The sequence below is a fragment of the Uranotaenia lowii genome, chromosome 3, assembly GCF_029784155.1.
Source record: "Uranotaenia lowii strain MFRU-FL chromosome 3, ASM2978415v1, whole genome shotgun sequence".
Lineage (NCBI taxonomy): Eukaryota > Metazoa > Arthropoda > Insecta > Diptera > Culicidae > Uranotaenia > Uranotaenia lowii.
This window is the reverse complement of record NC_073693.1, coordinates 266155288-266175042: the sequence shown is the minus strand read 5'-3', so window position 1 is coordinate 266175042 and position 19755 is coordinate 266155288. Positions and strand designations below refer to the sequence as shown.

The 19755-nt window shown below is 34.8% G+C and overlaps 1 protein-coding gene and 1 long non-coding RNA gene across 3 annotated transcripts in view; both read right to left on the bottom strand.

Moving 5' to 3' along the window:
* LOC129754158 (diacylglycerol kinase eta-like) overlaps window positions 1-19755 on the bottom strand; it is a 418758-nt gene that overhangs the window by 209745 nt on the left and 189258 nt on the right. The window lies entirely within an intron of this gene.
* Window positions 17091-17685, bottom strand: LOC129754195 (uncharacterized). Its single transcript, XR_008738979.1, has 2 exons — window positions 17309-17685; window positions 17091-17256 (listed from the first exon to the last, which is right to left on the bottom strand). It is a non-coding gene; the product is annotated as an uncharacterized LOC129754195 (long non-coding RNA).

The window sequence follows — 19755 nt, the reverse complement described above, 5'->3', positions numbered from 1 at the left end:
GAGGCATAATGAGAAACCCCCCGAGGCAGTATGAGCACCATTAATGAAGGCATATTGAGCGTTTTCTGCCGGGGAATCTAGCAGCGAATTCGACTCGATGAAGTCAACTGAGTAATAGAGCTACAGCTTAACTTGTATCGTCTGACGATTTGGCCTATTGGTTAGATGTCGGAGAGGTAATCAATAGGCTCGAGTTCGATTCCTGGTGGAGGTGATTTTTTTTTCATTTATCATTCATGATCATGGTTGCACTAAACGGTGAGGCGTAGATTCATCAAACAAAGCAATAACAAAATAATCTAGGTCTGTTTGTAGAATTCAAAGAATTAACACATGCTCATACATTATGTTTCTGGTGTTTTGTTTGACGGATGATGCTTCGATGCTATTAGCCGTATAATGTAACAATAAAAAAATCAATCATGAATGGTATGTGCAAAAAAAAATCCCCTCGAACAGGAATCGAACTCGAGTCTACTGATTACCTCTCCGACACCTCACCAATAGGCCAAATCGACAGACGAAACAAGTAAAGCTGTAGCTCTATTATTCAGTTGACTTCATCGAGTTGAATTCGCTGCTAGATTGCCCGGCAGAAAACGCTCATTATGCCTTCAATGATAGTGCTTTGTTCGCCTCCAGTGAAAAAATTAAAGTAAAAACGCGTTTTAAAATTGATTAAAGGGAAAAATCAAAAATTTTATGATGGTGAAAATTGAGAAACAATGTGTAAATCATGTTGCAGTGCGTACATTTTAGATCAAGATGCTTTAAAGGTCATAAAAGCTTATTTGGTGGTGCTCAAAAATTATAATATTTTCGTCACTTGAGAACCTACCTGGCAATTATATAATATTTCTGTAACGATGAAAAGGATATTTCTTTTTTGGTGAAAAATTAATACTATAGGTAGTACGAAACAAGTCCATATGAAAATTTGTTTAAGAAAATACGTACTTATGTAGAAAAAAGCAGTGCTTATTATAACCTGGGTGCTCGTTATGCCCTCATCTCCCCTACTCTTTTTCATACCGTTGAAATCTTAGTTCTATTTAAAAGTTAAGGTTTTCGATGGTTTCTGTACTATTTGAGATGAATTTTATCAAAATCTGTATCGAAACAAAAATCAGACAAATTTGTTAATTTTTTAATTTTTCAATATTTCACAGTACTTTTGAATAATAGATGAATTTCCCTTATCTAATTACCGCATACCATTATTCTTAAAGCGATGAGAGCTCCTAAATGGGTGCATAGCACTAGGTTGAATTTTGACGGGCTTCGTGGCGAGAATAATATGATATTTTCAAGATAAAAAACTTCTTTAAAATTTAGCACAAAGCTATAGCAAACATCAAAACACATTTGTTTACGAATTAACCAATTTATTTGTCAAAATTCAGTGTTTTATGGATTTTAGAGAGAATAATTTAATACATTTATCAGCTTCCATTGAAATCAACGAAATTTTTACTTTAAATATAACGGAAAAATAGATACATTACATAATAATTTGCGCAGGATGTCTTCAGATTTACACCCAATTTTAAAATAAGCTCTTATGCAGACGGTACTATTTAAAAGTTTTTACAGCTTAGTTGTGATTTTTCACATAGATTTTCACTACTAACTTTTAAAAAATATTTCTTATGGAATGCTACTAACATTCAAAGCGTTTTGATGTGCCGTGTTATAAAATCTGTTGAAAAAATACAAAGTTATGTGGTTTTCAAATAAACATTCATATAAAAAAATTTACGGAAAATTTTAAAACAAAAGCCTTTTAAATTTTTAAAATCTATTTGGATAATGTCAAATTGAAAAAGTAATTTTTTGGATGTTTCTATAGCCGCGGTCACTGTTGGAAAACAGATTCTTTAGTACGCATTAATGAAACTGCTTCTTGAATTGTGTAAGTTTTGAAACAATCAATGATGGGGTCTGCTTAAATTTCGAATAAATAATTTTAAAATTAGTTTCTGAACAACTTGTTCTGTAAAAGAACTGATCATTAGTTTCTGTGCAGCGTTTGGGCATTTGTGAAGCAGTACGCACATGTTAGAAATGAGTTGCGTTTTTCCGGAACATATCATCACATCATTTTCTTTATACTTTTTTCAAATAAAAAGCTAAACAACTCAATTGGATATAGTCAAAAATCATAATTTTTATATTTTGAAAAGTCGTAAGACCTTGAAAAAATTTCATGAACTTTGAATTTCCACACTATAAGATGTTTAAACATTAAATTAATAACTTATGTATTTGACATTAATTTTGCTACATATAACAAACATCTATATTCAATTTGGTCTGGATTAACACAGATACTATTTTAGTCATAAAATGCTTTTAATTTCGTAATGAATATAATAATTTGGTCTGATAAACAAGCTCTCAATAATTTTTCAAATTAATTTCAAAATCAATCCAAGCATGGCATGGGGAGGAGGTTTGGGGGTTAAATCCCAAACCCCCCCCCCCCCCCCCCTCTTCCCTACCGTGAAGGTCGAAAAAATGCCAAGTGATTTTTTTTTACTAAACATAAAATTTGAAATTTTTAATCAAATTTTGATAAACAACTAAAATAATCAAGTGCAACAATAGTGTAACAATCCCGACTCCAAAACCTCGAAATCGCATTTCAGGACCATAATTCTACAACAGTTTTTCAGAAAAATCTCTAACCTGTTGATAGTAATCGGAATTGAGTCCCAAATATTGAATTCCAATAAATTTAAGCTAAGCTTACCAGATTTTCTCAATCCATTTTCAAAACAAATGAAAATTTTAATTGAGTCATTAGAATTATAAATCTTGCTTTTAAACAAATTTTGTCAGAATAAACGGTTATGTATTTGGAAGCCTTTAATACAATTCTGAATCGGTATTGATGTGATTAAAAAAAAAGTGGAGGAGGTAGTAATTTGGCTACGACCGCTAAACGTAGAATTACGCAATTGTTTTTTGTCAATGTATAGAATAACAGAACTTATAGTGCATTTTTGAAATGACCAACATATGAGTGTCAAAATGGCAATATGACGTGACAAATTTCACTCATTTAACAGAATTTAACCATGTGACATAAACCTATCACCAGAAATAATCTGAGCATGCAGTACATGTGACATAATCGGATCATGCAACATAATCAGATCATGTAACATAATTCGACCAGGTGACCTAATTCAACCATGCAATAAAATCGACCATCTGACATAATCCGACCATGCAACATAATCGACCATGTGGCACAATCTGATTATGCAATATAATCAACCATGTGACAATATCCGATCATGCAGTTAAATCGAAGATGTGACATTATTTGATCATGCAACATTTTCGACCATGCAACATATTTTGACCATGTGACAAAATCCAACCATGCTACAAAACTCGATAATGCAACATAATCCGACCATGTGACAAAATCCAACCATTCAACATAATCGAATCATGCAACATAATCGGACCATGTGACATAATCCGATCCTGTGACATAATCGACCATGCAACAAATATGTGACATAATCCGACCATGTGACGTAATCGGACCATGTGACATAATCGGATCATGCAAGATAACCAGACCATGTGACATAATCCGATAATGTAACAAAATTGGACCATGTGACATAATCCTACCATGCAACATTATCGACCATGTGAAATAATCCGACGATGCAACATAATCGACCATGTGACATGATTCGATCATGCAACAAAATCGACCATGTGACATTATCGAATCATGCAACATAATCCGACCATGCAACATAATCGGACCATGCAACATAATCGGAGCATGTGACAGATTCTGATCATGCAACATAATCCGACCATGCGACATAATCGGACCATTTGATATAATCCGACCATTCAACAAAATCGGACCATGTGACATAATTGCCCATGCAACAGAAATGGACCATAAGACATAATCTGACCAAGCAAAATAATCCGACCATGTGACGAAATTCAACCATGCAACATAATGGGACCATGTGACATAATCGACCATGCAACATAATCCGACCATGCAACATAATCGGACCATGTGACTTAATCCAACCATGCAACATAATCCGACCATGTGACAAAATTAAACTATGCAACAGAATCGGACCATGTGACATAATCGCCCATGCAACATTATCGACAATGTGACATAAATCGATCATGCAACACAATAGGACCATGTGACATAATCCGATCATGCAACATAATCCGACCATGATACATAATCTGATCATGCAACATCATCGAACTATGTGACATAATCGCCCATGCAACATAAATGGACCCTGTGCCATAATCCGACCATGGAACATTATCGACCATGTGACATAAATTTGAATCATGCAACATAATCGGACCATGTGACATAATCCGATCATACAACATAATCCGATCATGCAACATAATCGGACCATGTGACATAATTCGACCATGTAACAGAATCCGACCATGCAACATAATCCGACCATGCAACATAATCCGACCATGCAACAATATCAACCATGTGACATAAATCAATCATGCAACATAATCGGACCATGTGACATAATCCGACCATGTTACAAAATCCAACTATGCAACATAATCGCCCATGCAACATAAATTGACCATGTGACATAATCCGACCATGCAACATAATCCGATCATGCAACATAATCGGACCATGTGACATAATTCGACCATGTAACATAATCCGACCATGCAACATAATCCGACCATGTGACGAATTCCAACCATGCAACATAATCGACCATGCAACATAATTCGACCATGTGACAAAATCCGACCATGCAACATTATCGGACCATGTTACATAATCCGACCATGTGACAAAATTAAACCATGCAACATAATCGGACCATGTGACATAATCGGATCATGCAACATTATCGACCATGTGACATAAATCGATCATTCAACATAATCTGACCATGTGACATAATCCGATCATGCAACATAATCAGACTATGTGACATAATCGAGCATGTGACATAATCCGACCATGCAACATAATCCGACCATGTGACGAAATCCAACCATCGACCATGTGACATAATCCGACTATGCAACATAATCGGACCATGCAACATAATCCGACCACGTGACATACTCCGATCATGCAACATCATCGGACTATGTGACATAATCGCCCATGCAACATAAATGGACCGTGACATAATCTGACCATGCAACATCATCGACCATGTGACATAAATCGATCATTTAACATAATCGGACCATGTGACATAATCGCCCATGCAACATAAACGGACCATGTGACATTATCCGACCATGCAACATTATCGACCATGTGACATAAATTGATCACGCAACATAATCCGACCATGCAACATAAATCGACCATGTGACGAAATCTAACCATGCAACATAATCGGACTATGTGACATAATCGACCATGTGACATAATCCGACCATGCAACATAATCCGACCATGTGACGAAATCCAACCATCGACCATTTGACATAATCCGACTATGCAACATAATCGGACCATGTGACATAATCCGACCATGCAACATAATCCGACCATGTGACATAATCCGACCATGCAACATAAATCGACCATGTGACGAACTCTAACCGTGCAACATAATCGGACCATGTGACATAATCGCCCATGCAGCATAAACGGACCATGTAACACAATCCGACCATGCAACATTATCGACCATGTGACATAAATCGATCACGCAACATAATCGGACCATGTGACATAATCCGACCATGCAACATAAATCGACCATGTGACGAAATCTAAACATGCAACATAATCGGACTATGTGACATAATCGACCATGTGACATAATCCGACCATGCAACATAATTCGACCATGTGACGAAATCCAACCATCGACCATGTGACATAATCCGACTATGCAACATAACCGGACCATGTGACATAATCCATCCATGCAACATAATCCGACCATGTAACAAAATCCAACTATGCAACATAATCGCCCATGCAACATAAATTGACCATGTGACATAATCCGACCATGCAACATAATCGGACCATGTGACATAATTCGATTATACAACGCCACTTGCGATGACCTGTAGGATCCCTGCCACTGCCACTGGAGTCCTCCGCCACTGAACGCCTCCGCCGCTGGCTGTCTACGCTGGTGTGGTGGCCGTCATCGCTGCTCACCATCATCGTTGCTCACTGGTCCACGGTTGCCACTGAACTACTGCAAATCGATATCTGAGTCGGATTACCACTGGTGGGGTCCACACTCAGATCGAAGTGCAGCAACGGTCTGTTCAGCTTGACGGCTAACAGAGAAAGAAACCGAGTCGGTCGACGGGCCCTTTGTTTTATACCTTTCGTAGGTAGGGAAAAACAAAACCCATCAAAGCAGGCGTTGGTGATGACGTCATAATCCTTTAGATAGGATGTCTGTCAAATGGAAAGCTTTCGTGACGCGAGATCTGTTCGCAAATTTCAATTTGCCCCCCTATAGTGTTACCGTAAGACGTAATTCTACGTCAAAAAAAAAAAGTTTTCCATATGTTTTTTTTCTTGATTTTAATGAAATAATGGATGGAATGGAGATTTGCCTGGTCGGATGTTTGGGAAAATTTTGAAACAATATGCCCTAATTTCGCAAAGTTTTAGGAAAATTGCCTCGATCTGCTCAGCCCGGATACTTGCGGAAAAATATCTAGTATCCAGTTTGTTGTTCTTGATTTTCAGTTTGGATCATCATTGGTATAGAATCGTGCTTCGAACATTGGTGTTAAATTTCAATCTAAAATATGATGAATTTTTCATATTCGAAACTCATAATTTCGGAATATGAAAAGAACATATTTAAAATTCAAACCATTTTTAAGATTTGGATCTGAAATTTTTATTCTAAACTTATATGTAGAGTTGAAACATAAGAAAGTTTCATGAGTCAAAAATTGAAAAGTATGAAACAATTTCGTTATTCACAATTTTATTTAAATTTACAAGTTTAATTTCGAATGAGTAATTGAAACAAAGCATATTGAAAACCATGAATTCAGAATAAAATTTTCAGTAAAACAGAAAAACATTTCTGTTTAAGGATTCTGATACAAATTCGCTTTTTGGTTTAAAATTCATGGGGTTTCTTATATGAAATTCAGATTCAGGTTTCAAATTTGGGTTCAAAATGCAGAATTCGGACTTGGAACTAAAATCCAAGGTTTGTACTCAAATAAAGTTCAAATTTAAGTTTTATAATCAATATTAAAATATCAGTGTCAAAATTTCATTAAGGATTCAAATTGAAGAAGATCGTAGTTTCATAACTTTCCCCCTTATTCTGCGCCGCGCGTGAGGTGACGATAGTCGAGTCGAGTCGGAGTCACGTGAGCCTTGTCACCTCATTCCCGAAGCCGATGTGACAGAGGTTCTATTCTCGTTTGAAAACGTCACTACAAGCATCGATTTGTCACACACGGTGGCTACAAGATTAGGATAAGAACTCAAAAAGTTAATTTTAAAAGACGTTTCTCACCTAAAGCGACTACTGGAATCGGGTGACTCGACTATCGTCACCTCACGCGCGGCGCAGAATAAGGGGGTTTGATTCAATCTAGAAACACAAACCTAGTAAAAATCACATATAAAAAATAAGATTAGGATTCATTTCAAAGAATTTGTTTTTTTGAAAATGAAGATTTCAATTTTGAACGCTTAATTGCAGGATTTAAATTATCAAATATAATATAATAAATGATAATTTTTGAAATAGTTTTTTATTCTGAGGTGTTAATTCAGTTAAAAATTTTATTTAACAGAATTTTCATAATTTAATGTAAATTTGATTTGGCATTATTTACATATATTGCAGATGACTTAACCTTAAATTTTAATCGATTTCACAAAAGTAGATTATAAACCTTATCTTCTTGAAATTTAAACCTTATTTTTCCCTTCTATTTCTAAATTTTTGATACATTTTGACCCATGCTTAAAATGGATATGCTTGTGGTTCGAATGAATTAGCTTACTAATGTAAGTGAGTAAAAAAAAAAAATTTAAGAAGCGTTCAAAATTTATTTTATTTTTTTGTTTGAAAAACTTATCTGGAGCAACTGTGTTCAATAATTACTTTTGGGCTCGAACTCACGGACATCAGCTCAGGAGGCAATTGATACTATCTGAGTTAATAATTTGTGCTTAATACATATATATTTTTTCATTTTTGTATGCATTGTTCAAGCAAAAAAGTTATAGGAAAAAATAGGCATCAACCAAATTCATGATAAATAAGGTCTTTTTGCATTTAAGTTCGGTAAAATCAATTCAAATTACCAATGTTATCATACTTTTTCAATTCAAAGTAAAAAAAAAAAAACAAAATTTTATGCTGGCCAAAAAATTATGATTTTGGAAATCCATTCGAAATTTAAAAATTCTGTGAAACTTGTGAAAATCTGCGAATTTTTCAAAATTCTGTGTCTGTGACAAAGATTCTGTGAAGAAAATTTACTCAAAATTCTGTGAAATTACAGATTTTTCTGTGATTTCGGCAACCTTGCCCATGGCCTAGAGCATGGGTGGCCAAACTATTGACCAACTATTTATGACCGCGAGGCTCTTTTTGGAAAAATAACATGTTTTTTTTAAATTAAAACTAAGCTTATTAGAAAAAATCATGTTCAAAGAATTGAAAGTTTTTCTTGGTCTGCACATGTCATTTGTAAAAATATATCTGATTTTACATTCGCTGTTTTCAAAACAAAGATCTGATAATCTCTTTGAATTGAATGTAAAAAAAAATTGAATATAAAAGTATGCGAATACAATTTTAAAAATCTGAAAAAATCAGCAAATATAATTTGAAAAATGGAGAACTGCTTTGCATAATTTACTTAAAATCGATTATTTTTGCACTTATACCCCTGCAGCTCTGAGAGCCTCATATAATTTAACAAAAAAGAATACCGTCTATGACAAAAAAAAACAATTACAATCACATATTTTAATTTATCAAAATAGTCCGGTATTCGACACATCATCTGTAAATTCGTTAACACATTTTTGTTTTCCGATTGGGTTTTGGTGACTGCAAATCACTGGTTTGAAGTGCATTCAAGCGAACTCAGAAAGACAGTAAGATCGTATCAAAATCGTTCAGGAATCGTAAAAAAATCACCGAATCGGATCGATATTACAATTGTACTTTTACAACAACTTCAACCATTTGTAACATGAATTGTGTTTCGACAACTTCGTTCATCCATCAAAGTTCAATAACTTTTGTAGATGATGAAAAATTCCGAAAGTTTGCACAAGAAATTTTTCCAATTTGTAATTTTTGGCTAAGCTTCAACAGAAAAGGGTATATATGTATGAAAATTAAATGAAGTCCAAATATGTTTTATTTGGCAACGTGCTCTGTATTTATATACATCAATAATGAAAAAAAAAACAGAATTTACAGTTGGGTAGTAGAATTCAATTAGAATCGATTTGGTACTGATAAATCTCTCAGAAGAACGACTTTTTTTTGCAAAATTTTTACTCGAAAAAGGTGCAATGATTATAAAAGAATTGAATTCGTATTCATCCTCTTTATAAAAGGCTTTACCAATACTTCAAGAAACTTGAAATTTTACGTTTTATTAGGTTTCTTTCAGACATATACAATGCGGTTGCGCTGAGATGACAATGCAGGTTATGAGAAAGCTTGTTAATACCTGTCCGGCATAGAATCTTATACCGATAATTCCACCACCATGGAAGTTCATTATTGGAGTAGAGTCTGAATCGAGGGTGTAGTTTTTGTGCCATTCTGGAAAATGTTTCATTATAGGAAATATGACCTTTCGGGGGGAAAATTTTTGAAAAATGATGCATTCTGGAGAATTTTTTTCTGGGGATTGATTTTGGGTTTTCGGGAAAGTGGGATACAATCCTGTAAAGTATAGTAGTATTGACGAAATTTTGTTGTAAGCAATCAAAAGATTTCTTTGATTCAGTCTTCAGTCGAAGAAAATGCTGATTCAGCGAGAAACCATATTTCTGTTTTTGAGATAACACATATCGTTTATCTCTAATTAACGATAATAACGGTTATTTTCGGAATTAGAAACAACCCTTTTTTGTTTCTAACAGTTTTTTTTTGTAATATGAACGTATTACTACTCTACTATAAAACAAGCAATTTAATACAAATTGTAAACTTTCAATTATTTCCATTACTAAAAAGCGTTTGTTGACCCCGGCAAAAGGAAAATTGTGTCCACGGATTTTTCCCTTCCCGTCAACAATTGCAAACAAACATTCGTCTGATTGTTTTCTAACTCCGGATTTGCTGATCCGTTCAACGGAACAAATGAGCAGCGACAAACGAGAACATGCCAAATCCCCCATGTTTTCAAATATTTCCTACGCATACATTGCCATAAATTATTCACATTCCACCATTCGGCAGGGCGCTGCGGTCCCAATCATATCTCTTTGAAGTCATTCGGTGCCTTGAAACATTGGCATTGCTGCTGCTGCAAATCCTTCCGAGGAAAGGATATTTTCGGTACCTAGCTCTGGCAGTATTTGTGTTTTATTTTTGGTGATTTCGGTTTTTATTATTTTTTGATTTCGGTTCGTGGTACGCCGTTGTTGTTTTACCCCACGTTTCGGTTAAATCCCATCAGGGGACAGTGCTTTTTGAAGCTAAATCTCCCATGAAACGTTCGCCGGGCTCGGAGCTTTCGAGCAGTGATCTGTTTAAGGGTAGAGCTGCTTCTGCTTGGAGGTATAAACGAAAGTTGAGGTGGTAGCAACAAAAAAATATCACTCAAAACCAACCGAAGAAAGATAGGAATAAAGCCTGAAGCTGGCGAAAAGAGCTAACGACGTCCTAATGATGGATTGGCTAGATTTATTAGGCGACATTTTGCTTTCCTTTTTTTTTGAAAGCTTTGGAAAAATGGCTATTTCATTTACCTCGTTGATGAAGCGAATTCTGAGTAATGAAGTTACAGATAACAGGTCAGAGGTTGCGTCTTTACCTGAAAAGAAAGAAAAAAGCAAGTTATATTAGAACAACCTTTATTTTTTCATATTTTCTAATAAAAAAAATCTGAAAGATTCATAATGCTTTCACACCTTGATCAATTACATTCCAAGAACTCGGGCGGAAAACTTTTCTATACTACCCGTTCTCGTTATAATTTTTCTCTCGTTCACAATCTCTACGTGTTGTTCATTAAATTCATTTATGAAACCTTTCCATTTCCATTCATTCTCGGACAGCTGACACTGGCATTAGCACTTACATGTACCCCCACTCATAGACATTTATTCTCGTTTTTTTTCCTCCCGACAATATCTCCTGGCAAGTGAAAATCATCCAACATCATGAGCATACCTACTACTTTCAATTGCAACAAAGCCGAGGAAAAAAGTTTTCCCGTCAGCTTCTGAATAATTTCCCCACCTTTTTCTGCGCTATGCTTTACCCTGGCTGGATCTCTGGCAAATGAAACTGAAATGAAACACTTACCAAGACCGAGAGGAAACATCTGGGCTGCAGATGAAGTTTTGATGGTAATCAAATAATGTTTGCCTCAGCCAGCAGGGATGGAAAACGCGCGTTGGATATTTGATGGGGAATTATTGCAAATGTCCATTACCTCGAACCAGCCGTTTGGTACGGAAGAACTGGGTAAGGTTATACATTATTAACTGGGACAAAATTTATAACTTTACGCAGCCGCTAAATAGTTTATGAAGCGTGCTTTTTGCCATTGTTTTTCATGAATTACTTATGCTTTTCACTAGACGAACGAACATATTTTTTCATTGTTTTTTTTTTTAAATCACGATTCGATTCCGATCTTCCGAACTTGAACCTTGTCCTTAGCTTTAAACTTATCTCTTGGTTTCCCTGTTTTTTTTTTTTTTAAATTCGATCCAGATCTTAACCTGATATCAGTTCCTGATTATAAACCTTATCCAGATCTTGAAACTGCTCCTAATCTCAGCCACACTTATCTTGATCCTATCCCGATCCCAATCATGATCTCAATCCTGATCCTGATCTAGTGCTTAGTTCTGGATTCTGATTTGGAATCCATGGCGTATGTGGTTGCTTGATAACAGGCTATCTGAAAGACTGGCACAGTTTTGTACTGCAATTTCAATTTGTATCTCTGCATTGGATTGATGGATTCATATAACAAATCATGACGATTTGAGGAGAGAGACCAAAGTTCTCATCATGAAGGTTGCGTCAGTCAATACTAACGAGCTCTGTCTATTGACTGCTGACGGATGATAGAAACCAAATCTCTGTAATTTCAACCTAAAAACCAAACATCACACTTGAAAAACTTTTTTACAGCATTTTTCAACTAAGTGAACCGAAGATAATTTTTGATGTCAAATCGGTCGTTGAATCCCAGAATGAAGTTGAATAATCTCAGTTAAACAGTTGAAATTTTACTAAGAGAAAAAAATTCTTGTAAATAAATCCAAACATCTCGGAGAACAAAACATCAATTTGATTTTTTTCATATTGAATGGGAATAAATTTGCTATCGATCATCTGAACTTCACCTTTGTGTAAAATTAACATTATTGTAGATATTTTCTTGTGAATTCATGATTAAAAAAAAAGAACGATTAACGCTTTTTTCAAAAATGAATAAAAAATCATCGACGGCTTTGAACTAGATTTGAAGATTGAAAAAAAAAAATTTCCAAGAGGTTATTTAGAAAAATCTGTTTTAAATTGTACAAATCTTGATTGATGTGCTGTATAAATGCTGCTTATTTTTCTCAATAATATTGAAGAACCATAGTGAATAGACTAAGTCGATTTGGGGTCATTTTTTAATTTCGCTAACTCTGGAGTCACAAAAAGCTTCGTTTATTCAAAACAAATCTATGATTTTTTTTTCAAAATTTTAAAGAAACGTTTACATGAGAAAATTTGAACTTTTATGTTTGTATGGGAAAATTGAACATTGTGTACTAAAAAATCAACATCATTTTTGTTTCTTCTGTGGAACTGATGGTTTTTATGCCAATTTATAAATTTTCTAAGAAAAAATTTCCGCCGAACAGTTTTGTCGAAGACCTGCTGAGTGCCTAGCGAGGTATTGCATGACTACTTTTCATTCAATGCTTGGCGAGGCACGAGCAGTGATGTCAATTGAATTTATTGTTCGTCAATGCCAAAACACATGCTCCCATTAAACACCTAATCATTTTTTTTGTGTAATGAAAAACGAAGTTACGGACTTCGACAAAGCTGTTCAGCGGAAAATTTACCTTAGAGAATTTATAAATTGGCACAAAAACCATAAACAGGCTCGGTTCTAAAGAAGAAACAAAAATGATGTTGATTTTTCAGTACAAAATATTCAATTTTCCCATACAAACCTAAAACTTCCAATTTACTCATGTAATTTAAAAATGTTGCAAAAAAGCATGGATGAGTTTTGAACAAAAACGAAGCTTTTAAAACCCCAGGGATTAAAAAAATAAAAAATTACCCCAAATCGATGTAGTCTAATAGTGAATAACACCATTCCATAAAAATAAGTTTTTTGTCGTGTCCATCGTAAATATCGAAATTTCTGTTGAAAATTCACAAAAGTGAAGTTGAAGTGATCGATATTCTTAATTGATGTTATGTAGTCCGAAATATTTGGACCATAGACAATTTTTGCCATTAGATAAATTGCATAACTAAAAAACTGATTTAAGGGGCTAGAAGCGACAGTGAGGTAAATAAGTAGGGGAAAAAAGCTACTTTCTAATGAAATAAGGCCAAAATAAGTTACCATATGAAGTAAAAAATTTCAAATTTCAACCAATAGATTGAACGAGCAATTTGTCAATTTAAAAACAGCTTTTAATAACGGTTAATGAGCTCCTGGCAACAATCAGACTGAGTCAATTTTGGGTCTTTTTGAATTTCCAAAGACCTGAGTTCTAAAAAAAATCATTTTGTTTCAAACCCCATCGTGAGTAATTCTTAAATTTTAGTTTTGTATGGAAAAATTTAAAATTTTGTTTTAAAAAACAAAACTAAAAAAACTCAAAATTTAGCCAAAAATAATAACAATACCAAAGGTATACCACAAAAAAGGTAATTGATTTCAAAACAATTTCTTTTTTATGATTAACCAACAAACTTAAAAAATAATAAATTTTACTGATAAAATAAATAATTATTTTCTTTTTTTTTTTTTCATGCGGCAGCTTTATGAGAAATCACACGGCACTATTGAGGCCAAAATTTTTCACCGCGGGGGAAAGCTAGGTAAATGCAATGGGAAGGATTGGGAGGAGACCGCAATACACCGGGCGGATTAAGAATGTGTCTCATTTAAACTCCGGTTGCTCTCTGACAAGTCAAACCCTGGCGAACCAGGGCTGGGCTTGCCAATGGGCTGTATTGCGAGCGAGGGTATTTTATATCGGTTGAATAATGTGTAACACTGTATCATGTGAAGTGAGCAACAAATAGTAGCTTTAGATGGCTGAGGTTTGTCGTGATAGTATTATTGTGTCGTGTGAAGGGAGCCTTTGTAAGGCCGAGTTTTGTTTTCACAGTGAGTAGTATTGTGTCATGTGAAGTGAGCAACAAATAGTAGCCTTTGTAGGGCTGAGGTTTGTTGTCACAGTGAGTAGTATTGTGTTGTGTAGAGTGAGCAACAAATAGTAGCCACTGTACACAGTAAACGAAAATTACCGAGCTCGGCAATTCTTCTACCGAAATCCCAACATGTGTAAATCGTTAAACTGTTCGGTAATTTTTTCGGTAAAAAACAAACGAACATCGGTAAATCGATTCTTCATTTACCGATGTTCGTCCATTATTTACCGAAAAAACCACCGAACAGCCCAACGACTCACACATGTTAGGATTTCGGCAAAAAAACTACCGAACTCGGTAATTTTCGTTTACTGTGTAGGGCTGAGGTTTGTTGTCACAGTGAATAGTATTATGTTGGACCCTACCTGTCACCTAACCTTACTCGATTCAAGAACTTTGAGCCTATGATTGTTTTCGCTTGAGATTAGCATAGATTGGCTAATAAAAGATATTTCCAAATATGTAATTATATTATCAACTCGGATACCATAAAACCGAATCTCCATTAAAAGGTGTTTATCACTGGCAGCACATGTAAAAATTCTACGTTACACAAAGAATAAAAAAAAACTGATTAATAACCGAACAGGACCATAATACTAATGACAATGCTGTTCTTCTAAAGCCTCACCCTGAACAACTTCTCAGAGCAACTTTCCTCAATCTGTTTCAGTTAAAATAAATTACATTCCTATTTTTGATTCCCGATATTATATTCCTGGACTACCTTTTTATTATTGTTTTTCCAAATCGTACCATCTTTCTTCGACTTCCTTAATTGAATTTCAAACCTAACCGAACAATAGGCAAATCTAGCAAAAAGCGTTGAATGAGAAAGAATTATTGTTAACAGGAAACTGTCCAAAAAGCATTCTGATCCAATGAGCCTCTAGTTCTTGTAAAATGCTTGACTTAAGAATAAGCCTTCGAAATTCATAAACCGCAAATGCACACTTACTAGAGCATTGGGGACGCGAATACTACTACTTTTACCTTGCCTAGTAACACATTGAGTTATTAATCCGTGACTCCTTGAAGCCTAGGATACGGGGACACATCTGGACTTCTTTAACCCTCCAAAGCTGTTCGGGTCAATATGACCCGAAGCGCACATTTCAAACCTCTTTATCATCATTCCAATATACTGAAGAACTGGGAATTTTGACAAACCAAATATGTTCTATGAAAATAATGAACAAATTAACGACAAGAAATTAAAATTTGAGTTTTGAAAATCGATTCATTGGTATGTGAAATACAGCTGAGCGAAGCCAAAACTAAATGTCGTTTTTTTTTAAAGTAAGATTTTTTTCTACCGGAAGATCTGAGATAACGGTCAAAACTTTCATTGGACCCCAACATATCTATACATTGTCGGATAGATGGATTCTTCACGATTTCAAACATCAAAGAAACACTTAAATTCAGAGAAGCTATCAAGAGTTATGAGTATTTTAAAAATAAAATTGATTTTCCGGACTTTTTACTTTCTGAACCAGTTTCTGATAACCTGGTAATAGTTTTCGACTTTACAAAACCATACACCCTTTATGATTCGTCGCTTGGACAAATTGTTTTCATTATGCGTCAAATCAGATACGTCGGTTTTTTCACATCATTGCAGATGCGTCAGTTTTAAAATAATTAAATTTTTGGGGAAAACATTGGCAGTAAGTAAATTTTTACCTATTTTACAGAATAGGACAAGAAAAATATTATATTTTTCTAGGAATTTGATCACCAAGTGGCACGCAAAAATGTAGATGTGGTGATCGAACAAAACAAGAAAGCAGTTAAAGCATAATAAACACTACTCAGCAGTCTTTCAAATACGCTCGAATCAATATAATGGTATAAACATTCGTAAGAAACTCATCCGTTTGCATGCAGTCTCATCATACCACTGCAACCATATCAAACACGGGAAGCTTGTATTCTGCTCAATCTAAACGAAGTGGAACTCAGATGAACCGATGTGGAAGTTTTCGAAATGTGCTGGTGGCGAAGATGAACAGTGATAATCCATAAACCACGTAGACTAAATTTTGATCATTTATGACCTCTTTCCAAATTTCCGTAGACTTTCAACTGTATTTAAAGCGTATAATTTGAGCAGGCCTATTTAAAGTCTGCGCAGTTTATGAATTACCTTTAAAGGAAAGCAGTTTTAATTGCATAAAAATCATGAAGTGTTTGCTTAGCAGTTTATTTATACGTTATAATAAACATATGGAACATTAAAACAAAAGAAGTGGTGCTCAAGCGTTCAAACGTCCGTAGGAAAGATACGGGTAAACATGATGTCAAAAATACTAACCTGCTGGACGTAAATTGTTTTGAGCAATGGACCGATTCAAAACAGTTGACTGTGCACGTAGTTGTTGATAAGGCAGGAATTCATTCCGGTTTGTTTCGACTTCTTCAAAGCACCCTACGCTCGGAATCTGTGAAACAATTTCTGCAACATTTCCCGATACATTTTGCGAGAAAACTTGAAGCGGTGAGCCGTGCTGATTGGGAGCCGCGTCAAGAGCAGGGTCTGCATTCGTTTGCGTCACAATCGTTGGAATTTGCTGTGCCTCTTGTTGATGTGATAATTCAAGCTCTGTTGCTGCGTCTAGAAAAATCTCATAAGCTTTTTTTCGGTGGTATTATTACAAAAAACATACCGAGCAGCAGCTGGAATCCATCGAAATCCATTTTATCACGTTTTAGGTGTAATTAAACTATTTGTACGCGCAATATTCAATGTAAGTAAACACGACGTATCTGCCAGGCACTTTTTTACTATTTATTTTCTTCCATACGACGGTTTGCTGCGATCCTATCTGCTGTGTGTGCGATATTATTTGTTTTGACAGATGCGTCGTTTTACCAAAAAGAGGTGTAAAGAAGAATTTCGAAAACACTGAGAAAAGATGACATAGGTCGTTTGTATATTTTTTTAGCTAACGGCATATTATTTTTTTTTGTACAAACAGTTAATTCATACAGAAGAAAATAAAATTTACTATACCGTGCAAACAGTAACTCAATTTGTTTACTTTTGCGACATACGTCCTTTTGGAAACTCACGCTTGAATTGGTGAGTTCGTTCCATAATATTCCTTATTTATGATTACTGAACTGATGTTGAAATCCGGAAAATTGTACCTTGGAATTCTCAAGTGCCTAAGAAATTAGGAAATTCTTATAATTGATTTTTTAGGAGACGTGAGTTGATCCCGCATTTTGTGGAGAAGACAGGGGAGTTTTTTTTATTTCATCTTACTCTCAGCTAAAGAAGTACAATGTCGGAAACATGATCAGGTTTCATGTAGTTCATGTTGGCCAAATACTGTATAAGTCATGGATGTATGGCTACAATCACCAACTTTTAATTTTGTCTCGATGTTGAAACTTACACATTTATTGCGCAAAATCTTTTGAAAGAGTTCATTTCAAAAGATTTTGTGGTAGTACTAATTTTTTCTCTGTTCTTTCGATATTTATTTTCAAGAGCGAGTATCGGCGCTATATCCAAGGTCAATGACCAGAGATGATGGTGTACAAAAATCCGAAACATTTGGTTTGACTAAATAAAGATTCAGTACATGATTTGATACATTTACGAAGAACCAATTGATTCAATTTATACCGCAATGTTTTGGATTTCTGTGCAGAAAAACCTCATTTCCATCCAAAGAAGGACGAACTCACAAGGGTCACCATCAAGAAGCACAGTAAAGTTTAGCAAATGTGCTTCCAACGTGAACTTTTTCAACACTTGATAAACATGGAAACGTATGGTACTGTTGTCCACGTTTCTTCCTCCCTGTGTACCAGTTGTCTCTGCGTCCAATACTGCACAGTGGGCCCGGCCGAGTTAAGATGAGTAGTAAATGTACTTTTACTACTCACCGGGATGCTGACAAGATCTGGCTGTGTATGTATCATAAGCATAAGCAAGCATATTATATTCCTGGACTACCTTTTTATTATTGTTTTTCCAAATCGTACCATCTTTCTTCGACTTCCTTAATTGAATTTCAAACCTAACCGAACAATAGGCAAATCTAGCAAAAAGCGTTGAAATGAGAAAGAATTATTGTTAACAGGAAACTGTCCAAAAAGCATTCTGATCCAATGAGCCTCTAGTTCTTGTAAAATGCTTGATTTAAGAATAAGTCTTCGAAATTCATAAACCGCAAATGCACACTTACTAGAGCATTGGGGACGCGAATACTACTACCTTTACCTTGCCTAGTAACACTTTGAGTTATTAATCCGTGACTCCTTGAAGCCTAGGATACGGGGACACATCTGGACTTCTTAAAAAAGGACCTGAAATATAAAACATTATTAAACAAATTGTATGAATAATTAAATCAGGTCAAACAATCAATACTGATCGGACCATATTGAACACTGGTAAGACGTTAGTTTAAAGCCGTGGGGCCAACACGTAGGTTCCGTTTCACTGGTGTTCATCAGTGATCCGTTCGTGCTCGCAAGATCTGGTGTGATATTTTCACTATTCGATATTTTAAGATCTTGCGCTACAAGGCATACCCATTTATATCAGAGTGATATAAATGAGCCTCTTACCATGCCCACGGGACAAACTTAAAAAATAATAAATTTTACTGATAAAATAAATCATTATTTTCAATACAAATCAGAATGAATGTTTCAGTAAGTCAAAATGATATTTCTTATTCGGAACTAGAAATTTGCTTGAAAATGAATTCAATAATCAAAGTTTTGACTGAAGGTTTTCTTCATTTTCAGTGGAAGGATTGATTAAAAAATTTCGCGGAACTTCCTTGAATTAAAAAAAAAACAATCACGATTTGAAATGTGTAAAAAAAAAATTAGGCAAAAAACAATTTGAACTTAGGAGAATTTATTGAATAATTGATAATTGAATTTTAATTGGAAAAAGAAGAAAATATTTTAATTCAAGACGGCCAGTGATCAAATCAAAGATAAAACCCTTTTCTATATTAAAATTCTTGCAGTTATTAAAATAAAAAGGTTAAAAAAGTTCTGAAGTTCAAAATAGTAATTTTATATATTTCATATACAACATGTTCAATTAAACTGACAAATAATAGATTGGAAAATAATCAATAAG